Consider the following 13,004-nt stretch of genomic DNA (forward strand, 5'->3'; position numbering starts at 1 on the left):
AACCTCAGCCCATACAACCCCATAACCCAAAACAAACAAAGCAATAAAAAACCTGCCGAAAACACCAAGCTCGACACTAATCCCTGTACATTCTGTAATAATTCATCTAATTTCTTAACGCAATTCATTTTCTCCAATCGGACTTTGCATTTTTGTTCCTTCTTTTATTATTTAGCTGAAATGCTTCTCAATAAATTGCTTGTCACCTTTTCTTAAAGAAAACAGGAGATAGAAGTGCTGGATGGTAGTTAACATGCTCCGTCCCGGTGCCAAAATTTTTGTGGCAGCAAGCATGTACAATTACGTGATCTGAAAGTATTTTTGTTGCAAAGGGGGTGGCTAAAACTTTAATTATAAAAATGAATGCTGTTTCCATTTCCAATTGCCAAGAGGAACTTATCCTGCAGCGAAATTGTAGAAAACCAGAAGAAATTAAGTAATCTGCTTTTGGAAAATTAAAGAACAAAGGCCTCAGAAATAATGTCACATCTAGGGGAAAGGCCAAAAGCCATATATAGAGTTAGTTACTTGGCACAAAGTCACTAATAAAAAGAAACGTTCAGGAATTTCTTGTTTTATTTCGTTCCTTCTGTGTAGATGCTGCTCCATTTTTGGAAATACATATATTTTTTGTTTTATTTTTTTTTATTCTATTTGTGATGATTGACAAATTAATTCCATCTTGTGGTCTAATAGCACACATTTGTTTTTTTACTATTATTATAATTTTAATTAGGGTGTTTCATTTCTGTGGAGCAACTATCAAGCTGTTAGATAATATTACAGGTACAGATGGGCAAATTTTTTTGAGTGCAATTTTCCCATAATAATAATAATAATAATAATAATATTTATTCACTTATATAGCCCTATTGATTCCATAGCGTTTTACATATATTGTCAACACTGTCTCTATTGGGGCTCACAATAAATTCCCTATCTATATATTTCTTCCAAAGACAGTACTAAGGACAAGGGGGCATATACTGCGAATGGACGAAAAGCGATTCTGGCAGCTAAATAGGAAAGGGTTCTTTACAGTTAGAGCAGTCAGACTGGAATGCCGACCACAAGAGGTAGTAATGGCAGACACTATAACAGCTTTTATATCAGGGCTGGATGATTTCCTCAGTACACACAACATTGTTGGTTATAAGTGACTTCGGGACAAAATGTAGAATTGGTGGAGGAAGGTTGAACTAGATGGACCTAGGTCTTTTTTCAACCTATGTAACTATGTAACTATATGTCTTTGGAGTGTGGGAGGAAACCAGAGTACCCGGAGGAAACCTACACAAGCACGGAGAGAACATACAAACTCCTTACAGATGTTGTCGTTGGTGGGATTTGAACCCAGAACCCCAGCACTGCCCAGATATGGATTTTTTTTCATTTGCACCCAGTGTCGGATTGGCTACCGGAGAAACCGTGAGTAATACCAGCCCTGGCTGTGGTTACCTGCATTGAACTCCAGAGCTCTCACCTCATCTTTCTCCACACCTCCAGAATCTTCATGCTAGAACAGGACTTACCACTGTGCCCAAGACTTGGAAGGGCACAGCATCTGTTTGTGCAGAATGCTCCCTGACTTTCCATTATTCCTGCTGTCAGTATTCATTGGTATAGGTAGCTTTCCTGCTGGGTTCATCTCTCCCAATCTTTTACCCAGCAGGAGCTCGCCTTCCATCCAGCTGCTGATCATCAGCATTCTCTTGGTGCTTAAATACCCCTTCCTTCTTTGGACTGGTGCTGGTGATATTATTCAGTTCATTCAAGCCCTAGTTGCAAACACATGTGTTGTACTCCTCTGTGGTATCATTGCTAAAATCTTGGCTGAAGTTCTACCGAGTCATCTGTTGATAAGTAGTGATGGGTGAACCCAAACTGTAAAGTTCGGGGTCCTTACCGAACACATAGTGTTCTTGCACACAATCCCAAACACGAGCTTTCCTGGGAAGCTCGTGTTCCAGTTTGGGTCTAGTTCGGGTCCAGGGGCTGTAAAAAAAACCCACATTATTAAAAAACATTATGATTATACTTACAGGTCCTGCGATGCGTCCTCCAGACTCTGCTTCCGGGTCCAATCATTGATGTGCCCCCAGGTAACCACCACTAACTACAGGACCTTCCATGATATCATAGCCATATGACCAGTCTGGTGTGAATGTTGTATTACCTCGTGGGTTACAGACTGGTCACATGGCTATGACATAATGGAAGGTCCTGTTAACTTCCAGGGGTATTCACTGCACTGCTCGTCACTCGGCAGTTTTCGGCTATTTTCAGCCATGTTCGTGGTGATGTCAGGATTCACCTGAGTCCATGGCTCAAGGACTCAATTAAGCCTTGACTGTCACTGTTCGAGTCTCGCATCGGTATCACCCGGCACAGCGCACAATCTCCTGACAGGAGCGGGTCGGCTGTATGTATTTCCATGCAGCTGAGGTGTTCGTGTCCAGAGAGTGTAAGGCCATGCCAGTTTATACCGATGCGAGACTCACACGAGTCAAACGTAACTGGAATCATGCCCTCAGTGTCAGCCTGCTTCTCTCTCTGTAGAGACACTTGTCTTTACAGAGCGATGAAACAGAGTTGACATTCCTCTCCCTGCTTCTCGCTCTGTATAGACACTTGTCTGTACACAGTGATGAAGCAGAGCTGAGATTGCTCTCACTTTGAACTGTGTCTGACTAAGGATTTTTTTTTATAATAAAGATGTCTCTAAATTTTATTGGTTATATTTCTAATAAAAAAAAATTTCTATGTGTTGTGTTTTTTTTACTGTTTACCAGAAATTAATGGTGGCCATGTCTAATTTGGCGTGACACTATGATTTTCGGGCTTAGTACCAGCTGAGAATACAAAGTTGGTATTAACCCCTTTATTACTCAGCGTGCCACCGCCATCAGAGCCGCTGGATGAGCTGGGTAAATCACCTGGAAATGGCACTAAGAAACAATGCGCCATTTCCAGGGGCGGCAGCGAGCTTCAGTTTTTAGTGTGGTGGGCCCAGAATGCTTGGGCCTTACCACGCTGAGAATCCCATCCCCCAACTGCCTGGTTTTACCTGACTGGTGATCAAAATACAGCAGGAGCCCACGCATTTTTTTTTAATTTATTTTTTTAAAACAATTAAAAAACATTAATGGGCTTCCCTGAATTTTGATTGCCAGCACAAGGTAAAGCCAGGCAGATGAGGGTGGGAGCCCGAAGCTGTCCGCTTTTTCTGCGCTGAGAATGAAAAATACTGGGGAGCACTACGTCATTTTTTTAATTATTTATTTATTTTTACACTACTATATGTGTGAGGAACCCAACAGTCAATCACAGATGCTGTCATGCAGAATGTCATCTGTCATTGGCTGTTGGAGTAACCTTGATTCTGCCCATACATTCTATATGCTAGAATGTATGGGCTGGTTTCAGGTTACTCCAGCATCCAATCACAGATGCTCACTCTGCAACAGCGTCTGTGATTGTCTGTTATTTTAAAATAAAACAACAAAAAAAAAACTCCGACGTAGTCCGAAGATGGACGAGCATCTTCAGCTCTGCTACATCTGTGCAAGGACACAAACACAGGTCTGCTGACACTGACTCAGCTAAGAGCTGTCAGAGACTTCACCCGAGTTCACAGCTGAGGCTGGTCAGCTGTGCCTCTGGTTAACCTCCACTGACAACAAGACCTTCCATGATGTCATAGTCATGTGACCAGTCTGGTGTGAATGTTGTTGTTAACTAATAGGTTACAGGACCGTCCGTAACGTTATAGTCATGTGACTAGTCTGTAACCCACGAGGTAATACAACATTCACACCAGACTGGTCCCATGGCTATGACGTTATGGAAGGTCCTGTCACCTGGGGCACAGCAATGATTGGACCCGAAGCAGAAGCAGCCGGGAGACAGAGTCTGCAGGACGCGTCACAGGACCTGTAAGTATAATGAGAATGTTTATTATTAACTATATTCTTTATTTTACAGCCCCCCTGCCCATCCCATAACTGTAAAGTCCGAGTTCAGTATTCGGACGCAAGTTTGCTTTGTCTCAGAACCCGAACTCGAACTGTAGAAAACGTTCGGGTGAGTCTCATGAACACGAACAGCAGGGGGTTCGCCCATCACTATTGATAAGTAGTTCATGCATTTTCCCCCTGTGTGTTATCCTTGTGTCTTCTATAGTATTTAGTGCGATTGTCGAAGTGTTCATCCCACCTGTTCCCTATTTAGGGTCCAGGACTAGGGATACCTATAGTCAGGTATCCGGCTCAGTGCATAGGGCCACTAATTACTGTTCATCCATATGCACTGCTTTCCCGCCGACCGGCACATGTGATTGTTTGCAGTCAGAAGTGCCCCCAGCCTGAGTGTCAGCGTGTCAGCTGACTATAATCAATCATAGGCGCCAGGATAGCCGTTGAGTGGGGAAAGCAGTGCAACTGTCTGCAGGTCAGTATCGTGGTATAAAATTAAATAAATAAAACAATTGGCGTAGGGCTCCCCCATATTATGATACCCAGTACAGATAAAGCATACAGCTACAGGCTGCAGACCCTAACCGTGTGCTCATCTTGGTTGTGTATCAAAATAAGAGGAACTGCATGTGGCTTTTTTTAATTATATAAATAAATCATTATAAAAAGCGGCGTGCGGTCCCCCAATTTTGATACCCAGCCCAACAGCTGGGGCTGGTATTTTCAGCCTTTGGAGTCCCATGGTTACTGGGACATCCCAGGTTAAGAATAGCAGTCTGCAGCCGCCCCAGAATTGTCACATCTATTAGATGGGCACATTACTACATGATGGGGACATTACTACAGGATGGGGACTAGAATGGACACATTACTACAGAATGAGGACCAGAATGGGGACATTACTACAGGATGGGGACAAGTATGGGCACATTACTACACATTTAAACAAATAAGTGCACATTTGTTATAATAAACGAGCAAAAAATGTTCAATAACAGTGATTCAAAGATGTATAGCTAAAAATATTGTACCAATAAAAATGATGTCACTTTGTCCTGAAAAGAATGTGGGCCCCTATATATTTTTTTTTATGTGTAGCCCATATACCCAGTCAAGATTGAGACCCCTGCCATGGAGCATAGTAAGTGTAGGGTATATAACAAAAAATGAATAGTCCCCTCACTGCTTGCTTATCAATCTGACCACCATCCACTCCTCCACTTTCTCGAGCGCTTTCAAAATTTTTGAGGCTTGGGCCATCTCCGGGTGGGCTTCTGGTGCCTACTGTTGGAGCTGGGGTGGAGGGAAACTGTCGAAAGGTGATGCACAGAAGGAAACACCGGCCTCAACCTCCGAAGTATCCAGGATCTGCTGAAGCCCAACACAGCGTAGCCCGGTACTCCAACGGCAGTGTGTTTTCAGTGAGTAAAAGAACTTGAACTGCACCCTCTGTGGTGTACCATCACTGCCGGCACTCGCAACCTCGCACCCCTTCACCATAGGTGACTACTACCACCATCATCCTCCCTGGAGCCTGAGCTCTGCTTGTGGAGAGCTGTACCATCCGTACTGCGTTATCATCCGCCCCGGAGAAGAAGTCCCGCAGCGGGGGCTAATATTAGCCGTACGCCACAGGTGGTGTCACAAACAACTACTCCCATCATTCCCATCCCCATCTTTATTGACACCGCCGGGGTCACGGAACTGGACAAGGCCCCCGTGGCAATCCAGGAGAAAAACCACGGCCCAGTGATGGGTAACCCCAGACCCCATGGGTGCGTTACCACCACAGAGCATGTCTTGAGATTTAAACGTCATGACATGCATCATCTGAAGCAATGATCATTTTTCTGAATTAGCATAAAACAAATCTCAAACCAATCAAAATTCAAAATCAGATGAATCTCATTTTTTTGTAATATTGGAAGCAAATTGAAATTGCCTCCATCCAATTTCCTCATATCTAATAATAAGCAAATGTGCTCTCCACTTTTTGGTACTTGATCAAACATCGGGGTGCTTGGGTATTCGCAGTGCTCGGCCAAGTATCACAAGAGCTCAGATGTGTCGTCCATGAAACATTGACTACAACGCACAGTCTTGCTTCACTGCATGAAGTGTGCAGTGAGAGCCATTTATGGACTCTGAATGGCTCTCACTGGGATAGAAGCAACATTTTTGGATGTAGTGTATAAATAAAAAAAAATGCGCCCTCCCCCTAGAATTGCTCTCTGTATGGCTGGATGTAGGCGGGTGGAGATGCCAAACTGCCCAATTATAGACCTCCATTATACTCGTTACTCAAGTTCAGCCCTTTAAGAGCATCTGACCTTCTCAACTCGAGTACTGAGCACCCAAGTATTTTAGTGCTCACCCATCACTACTAATTAGAATATCTTGTAGACCTGATTAGGCTGGGGTGCATAGTGAGAAAATCCATATCAAAATGGCTATATCACCCCGAAACAGGGGTCTGCCAATGAAGTTTGCATTTTGGCTTCTTATCCTAAGTCATGTTGTGGCACCCTGGACAAGCCAGGGGCCACAGGTAACAACACACACACACCCCCACCCTCAGCAGTTCACAGCAGACATCCCCAGTGAGACCTGATTCCTTCCCTCGGGTTCAGACAGACACACTAGGTGGGCGGAGTCAAGCAGATAGGCACGCCCACCGAAGAGTCTAGCTGGCCTGAGGCAGGAAGCAGGTCCAGACAAGTCCAGGCAGAGAAGGAGAGAGGAGGTCTGGAGAAAGGCAGACACAGACTGGGGCCTAGGTTGGAGCCTAGGGCCCTCGTGTAGAGAGTGATGCAGACGGTAGTGGCCGTCTGCAGGGAGCAGGGCAGACAGTTGGTGGAACCGTAGGTAGCCGGGGCTGGGCGGTGGCCCACCGGTTCCGAACCGGGGAGCCAGCTGGAAACCGGAGCGCAGGAGGAGCGTACGGAAGGTGCAGGAAAGGACTTACATTACCAACCTGGGGTCAGGGGAAAAACACCGCAGCCGTCTGTGGGACCCGTCCATCCAGCCGTTTGTGTGACAAGAGACTCCATGTGTGTTACTGGCTGAGTGAGTACCCTGCCCCCGCGACCCTGCACCTCACCAGGCCCCGTAACCTGCCTGCCATCCATCCCTACCCCATCACCGGGCCCCGGGACAACCAACCCCCCTACCCACGGAGGGGAGAACTAACAACAAAGCTGCTCCCTGTCACCGCTCCTGGGATCCCCGTCCAGAGCAGCGGTGGTGTCACCAAAATCAACCGTGGGTGGCGTCACGGACAATAAATCCCCACAATCAATCCAAACCCCCTTTTCACTCACGGGCGAGGAACGCCGCTCGAGTCCCCAGGATCCGGCCCACCGCTCGAGCCACCACCGAGCAGCAGCGGCCGCAGCAGCGGCAGCCGGACCCGAGCAGTGGGAGAGCGCAGCGTCCCCTCCTCCGCCCGCGACAACTTGGCGTCACGAACAGGATCCTACCGTTCTACCGACTGGTGGAAGTGCGCCTTGTGTGACCGCCGGAGGTGTCCGGCCGAAAAATTTGCGAAGCCGCCATCTGGGGCGTGAAAAGTTCCCACTCGAGCGTCTTCCCCGAGCAGGGAAGGCGCAAAGCAAAGCCCCGCCCCCAAAGAACGGAAGTGGTAGAAAGAACCAAGGGGGAGCGGGTGAAGGTCTGTCTGATGTAGACCGCGGCTATAAAGGCAGGGACGCCAGGACCCTGCGGCCAGCTTCTGGTTCCTGGAAGACGCCGCCGCAGCAATGCACCGACCCGTTACCCCTGTTACCGGTAGCGGAGCCCGCAGTGTCTGTGGAGGAGGGCCCAGACCTGGGGTCCCCAGGCCTCACCTTTGTCACCGCCCTGACACCGGCCCCGGCAGTCCGTCCGGCCGCAACGGAGATGACGACGGCCCCGGCAGTCCGCCCGGCCGCAACAGCAGCGAAGTACCGGTCCCATTAACCAATCTGGGCCCGTTCCTGGACTGGGGTCAAGGGGTGCTGCCCGTTTCTTAGGGGCAGCACCAAGGCTAGGTTTGTTTGGGTGGGTGACTGAAGGACATGTTCCATTGTTATTATTAAAAGTGTTTTAATGTTTGATATGCCTCCCGTTGTGGGAAGTTTGCAAAGTAATGCTTGTGTTTAATGTTTTAATCTTTTACAGTTAAAAGAGAAAAATAAAACCGGTGATGGACGGGCAGCCCGCGGACGGTCTGCATTTTACCAAGGGGGAATGTGGAGCCCTGGACAAGCCAGGGGCCACAGGTAACAACACACACACACCCCCACCCTCAGCAGTTCACAGCAGACATCCCCAGTGAGATCTGATTCCTTCCCTCGGGTTCAGACAGACACACTAGGTGGGCGGACTCAAGCAGATAGGCACGCCCACCAAAGAGTCTAGCTGGCCTGAGGCAGGAAGCAGGTCCAGACAAGTCCAGGCAGAGAAGGAGAGAGGAGGTCTGGAGAAAGGCAGACACAGACTGGGGCCTAGGTTGGAGCCTAGAGCCCTCATGTAGAGAGTGTGGCAGACGGTAGTGGCCGTCTGCAGGGAGCCGGGCAGACAGTTGGTGGAACCGTAGGTAGCCGGGGCTGGGTGGTGGCCCACCGGTACCGAACCGGGGAGCCAGCTGGAAACCGGAGCGCAGGAGGAGCGTACGGAAGGTGCAGGAAAGGACTTACATTACCAACCTGGGGTCAGGGGAAAAACACTGCAGACGTCTGTGGGGCCCGTCCATCCAGCCGTTTGTTTGACAAGAGACTCCGTGTGTGTTACTGGCTGAGTGAGTACCACCGTGCCGGCCTTACAGCGCTGCCCCCGCGACACTGCACCTCACCAGGCCCCATAACCTGCCTGCCTTCCATCCCTACCCCATCACCGGGCCCCGGGACAACCAACCCCCCTACCCATGGAGGGGAGAACTAACAACAAAGCTGCTCCCTGTCACCGCTCCCGGGATCCCCGTCCAGAGCAGCGGTGGTGTCACCAATATCACCACAACCGTGGGTGGCGTCACGGACAATAAATCCCCACAATCAATCCAAACCCCCTTTTCACTCACGGGCGAGGAACGCCGCTCGAGTCCCCGGGATCCGGCCCACCGCTCGAGCCACCACCGAGCAGCAGCGGCCGCAGCAGCAGCGGCAGCCGGACCCGAGCAGTGGGAGAGTGCAGCGTCCCCTCCTCCGCCCGCGACAATGTGGTAAGGCTTGTTAAAGGGTTGACATTAACTTTTTGGATTTCTACAAACAATAAGTGTTACCAGCGATCAAGTCCTCTTCCTTCTCCAGAGGCTATTTGCATATTTAATTTTCCAGAAGAGTTTTGCATAACCTATTAGTCAATCTACCCTGTCATGTCAGTCATATCAAGCTCAACAAGGAGAAACATTCTCTCTTAGGCCAGGGCCACACGGGGGACTAATGTGATCTTCGCATGACACTCGGCTCACGCTGGCAGCACAGCAGGAGCCGAGTATCATGCGAGTGTCACTGCGACTGAGGTCCGATCATGCGATCGGCTTCACCTGCGGGGGCGGGCCGGCGCTGAGGAGGGGAGGGCCAGCGCTGAGGAGAGGCGGGCCAGTGCTGAGGAGGAGAGGGAGGGATTTATCTCCCTCTCGCCTCCATAGCCGGCTATTGCCATTCTCGCCCTGCACTCGCGGTACACCGGTGTACTGTGAGTGCAGTGTGATCTTTCTCTCGCCCCATAGATATGAATAGGTGCGAGAGAAAGAGTCTTGCATTACAATCTCAGCATGCTGCGATTGTTTTCTCGGTCCGATTGGGGCTGAGAAAAAAATCACTCATGTTCGCTGACTCACAGATTAATATTGGTCCGAATGGAATTCAATGTTTTATCGCATTCCACTTGGTCCGATTTTCATTCCATGTGTCTTAGACCTAACACCTCTAGTCACAAACCTGTAGCTCAGCCAAATCAAATCTCCTGCTTTGAATAGAAGAGAGGCAAACACCTGAACACATGTGTTTACTAATAGAGTTTGCAGTTTGGCTTCTTATCCTAAGGGGTACTTTGCACGCTGCGACATCGCAAGCCGATGCTGCGATGCCGAGCGCGATAGTCCCCGCCCCCGTCGCAGCAGCGATATCATTGTGATAGCTGCCGTAGCGAATATTATCGCAACGGCGGCTTCACATGCACTCACCTGCCCTGCGACGTCGCTCTGACCGGCGAACCGCCTTCGTCACACGGCAGGAGCGGAGGGGCGGAGATGAGCGGGATGTAAATGTCCCGCCCACCTCCTTCCTTCCGCATAGCCGACGGGAGCGGCGGTGACGCAGGTAGGAGATGTTCCTCGCTCCTGAGACTTCACACACAGCGATGTGTGCTGTCGCAGGAGCGGGGAACAACATCGGACCATCGCGTCAGCGTAATTATGGAATTTGCCGACACTGCACCGATGATACGATTACGACGATTTTGCGCTCGTTAATCGTATCATCTAGGATTTACACACTACGATGTCAAGAGCGACGCAGGAAGAGCGTCACTTTCGACATGACCCCACCGACATTGCACCAGCGATGTCGTAGTGTGCAAATCCCGCCTAAGTCATGTGGCAAGGATCATTACAGAGTCATTGTTGATTTTAAGTATTATATCCAATAGGTGGCGCCAGGGATCACATCTTCTTCCTTCTGAATAGGCGATTTGCATGTATCATCCCTTGGAAAAAGACTTCTTTTCTGATATTAATACGTTTATCTTAATATTGGGATTAAATAGCTATTCTAACATGGATTGCACAGTAAGTTCACTAACGTCATCAGGCCTAAGAGATCTATTTAATATTGTATTCAGATTCTATTTTTAAATATGGTCACGGATTAGCTCTAAACTTTTAAGGTTAGGTTTCAGTTGTTTTCTCTGGTTAGCCTGAGCCAATACATGCCAAAATTGTGCACTATATGCTCCGATCCCACATTTGTAGCCAAAATAAAACTGCAACATGCAATGTCTTTTGATGTGACTGTTGGGCTTGTCCCATGCAATAAATGTTGGCTGTCTGAGGACGATCTCATTGATTTATTAAATGAATAAAGGATACTACTGAACTATTTCTACTCCCTCCATCTATTAACCTTCCTAAACCTGACATCTCCCTCTCTGTGTGCAGCACCACGATAACTCCTAGGCAGCAAGCCCGCTGTCTGGGGTTATACTCGACACCGATCTCTCCTTCACCTCTTATCTACTATCTCTTGCCCACTCCTGTTGCTTGCACCTCAAGAACATCTCTAGAATTAGCCCCTTTCTCACTTTGGAAACTTCAGAAGCCCTGACCGTGGCCTAATTACTATAATTCTCTATTAATTGGTCTCCCCCTCCCTAGACTCTCTCCTCTACAGTCCGTCCTTAACCCTGCTGTACTGTTCGGGTCAATATGACCCGAAATGATTTTTGAGACCCTGCAGATTTTTTTTAATGAGGATTTGAAACTAGTGGTTCCTTGACTTCTCCTCATTTGTGGAGCTCTACATTTTTTTTTTGCTTTTGTTTTTTTTTTTGTTTACTTTTTGCTACACGCTGATTGTTACACTTGTACTGTTCGGGTCAATATGACCCGATAGCATTTTATACTGTTCTACAGGTCTCTGATTATTTCTGACTGCAAAAGTTATGTTTTTTTATGTGTACTTCATCTCAAAATGGTGTATACAGGAAGAACCCCTGATGAAAGACCTGAAAAAAATCAGGGTATGCGTGTTGTTCTAGATTTGACTCATGGACTAAAAGGACAAAATGTCACATGTGACAACTTTTTTACATCCTATCAACTAGGCCAGATGTTGAAGAAAAAACATCTTACCATGCTGGGTACTATGAGAAAAAACAAACCTGAACTACCGCAAGGTATCCTTAGCAAGAGAGAGGTGTACAGTTCTACTTTTTATTTTTCTGAAAAAACAACTGTTGTTCATTATGTTCCAAAAAAACCAAACAGGTAATTCTAATGAGCACAATGCACCATGACAATGCCGTAAGTGATAGAGAAGACTGAAAGCCTGACATTATTTTGGATTATAATGCCACAAAGGGAGCAGTTGATACTTTAGACCAAGCAATATCAACATATACATGCAAACGCAAAACCAATCGGTGGCCAACGATTTTATTTTATACTGGACGTTTCTGCATACAATGCATTTGTCTTATGGAGAGAAATCGACCCTGATTGGAACCGGAATAAGCTGCATAAAAGAAGATTATTTCTTGAGGAATTGGGAAAATCCCTGGTGAGGCCATATATTGAGAGCAGAAAAGTGACCCCCAGAAGTGATGGAACAACAGCCATTGTAAAAAGTGTCCAGCATGAGCAGAGACTCCACATCCACGGCCTCCACCAGCACAGCTACCAGCAAAAACAGGAAGAGATGTAGCTTCTATCCATCTTCCTGTGACAATACGACTAATCTGACATGTGCTGGATGTTCAAAATATGTGTGCAAAGGACATGTGTCTTATTATTGTGTTCAGTGTAAAAACGCATGAACATGTTCAGTTTTTTCTTTTTTCTTTCTAAAAAGGTTGAAGTTTTTATGATTTTTCATTTATTGATTTATAAAATTTGTTTTCAAAAAGTTAAATTTCATGTTTTAGTAATAGTAATGTAAAGCTTCTTTATTATTTGTGTGCAAAATGTCAACAATCGAAGATAATTGCAAAAAGCCTGTGTAACCTTTTTATGAAAAAAAAAAAATAATTAGGTTTGAATTTAAATTTTTTATTTGTTTATGATCAACCATGTTCACATACAGTATTCAAATAAAACAATTATAGTAGCTAAAAATCAAGAATTAATAGGTCGGGTCATATTGACCCGGGAACAGTACAAGTGTATAGCAAATGCGAACAGAACAGCAGGGTTAATGCTGCAGCCAGGGTCACCTATCTGGCAAATAATTACCTGGATGCCTCTGCTCTGTGCCACTCATTGCTTTGGCTTCCCATATATCACAGAATCCAATTCAAACTGCTTGTTCTCACCCACAAAGCTGTCCACAGTGCGGC

The sequence above is a fragment of the Anomaloglossus baeobatrachus genome, chromosome 3 (assembly GCF_048569485.1).
Source record: "Anomaloglossus baeobatrachus isolate aAnoBae1 chromosome 3, aAnoBae1.hap1, whole genome shotgun sequence".
NCBI classification, from domain to species: domain Eukaryota; kingdom Metazoa; phylum Chordata; class Amphibia; order Anura; family Aromobatidae; genus Anomaloglossus; species Anomaloglossus baeobatrachus.